At 37.4% G+C, this 1,306-nt stretch overlaps 1 non-coding gene across 1 annotated transcript; it reads right to left on the bottom strand.

The window, feature by feature from the left end:
* TRNAK-UUU (transfer RNA lysine (anticodon UUU)) lies at positions 1-73 on the bottom strand. Its single transcript has one exon. It is a non-coding gene; the product is annotated as a tRNA-Lys (tRNA).
* Between the last annotated feature and the right edge of the window lie 1,233 nt (positions 74-1,306).

Raw genomic sequence — 1,306 nt, forward strand, 5'->3', positions numbered from 1 at the left:
CGCCCGCTAAGGGGGTTGAACCCTTGACCTTAGGATTAAAAGTCCCACGCTCTACCGACTGAGCTAACCGGGCTGCTCAGGATCCTGTCTTTTCGTACTCGATTGTCCCAAACCTCCATAATAAGTCAATGCTTTGATTTCATGCACGAAGATACTTCAAATGAGTCTATGAGTTGACAATGATTTGTGTTTTTATGAGAGAACGTTTAATCTAATTCAAAGCATTAATTAAATACCGAGTTATTACAATGAAATGTTTGAATTGTTTATGTTTTATTTATCTCAGCGATGTGAGAGAGCAACATCTGTTTTTATGTCAACTACGTTGCAAAATCACGCCCGCTAAGGCGGTTGAACCCTTGACCTTAGGATTAAAAATCCCACGCTCTACCGACTGAGCTAACCGGGCTGCTCAGGATCCTGTCTTTTCGTACTCGATTGTCCCAAACCTCCATAATAAGTCAATGCTTTGATTTCATGCACGAAGATACTTCAAATGAGTCTATGAGTTGACAATGATTTGTGTTTTTATGAGAGAACGTTTAATCTAATTCAAAGCATTAATTAAATACCGAGTTATTACAATGAAATGTTTGAATTGTTTATGTTTTATTTATCTCAGCGTTTCAAAATTAAGCACGCTAAGGGGGTTGAACCCCTGACCTTACGATTAAAAGTCCCACGCTCTACCGACTGAGCTAACCGGGCTGCTCAGGATCCTGTCTTTTCGTACTCGATTGTCCCAAACCTCCATAATAAGTCAATGCTTTGATTTCATGCATGAAGATACTTCAAATGAGTCTATGAGTTGACAATGATTTGTGTTTTTATGAGAAAACGTTTAATCTAATTCAAAGCATTAATTAAATACCGAGTAATTACAATGAAATATTGAATTGTTCATGTTTTATTTATCTCAGCGATGTGAGAGAGCAACATCTGTTTTTATGTCAACTACGTTGCAAAATCACGCCCGCTAAGGCGGTTGAACCCTTGACCTTAGGATTAAAAATCCCACGCTCTACCAACTGAGCTAACCGGGCTGCTCAGGATGCTGTCTTTTCGTACTCGATTGTCCCAAACCTCCATAATAAGTCAATGCTTTGATTTCACGCAAGAGGATACTTCAAATGAGTCTATGAGCTGACAATGATTTGTAATTTTATGAGAAAACGTTTAATCTAATTCAAAGCATTAATTAAATACCGAGTTATTACAATGAAATCGTTGAATTGTTTATGTTTTATTTATCTCAGCGATGTAAGCAAACAATATCCATCTTCATGTGAACAACGTTTCAAACTTA

This window comes from Saccoglossus kowalevskii, chromosome 17, assembly GCF_978046115.1.
Source record: "Saccoglossus kowalevskii chromosome 17, keSacKowa6.1, whole genome shotgun sequence".
NCBI classification, from domain to species: domain Eukaryota; kingdom Metazoa; phylum Hemichordata; class Enteropneusta; family Harrimaniidae; genus Saccoglossus; species Saccoglossus kowalevskii.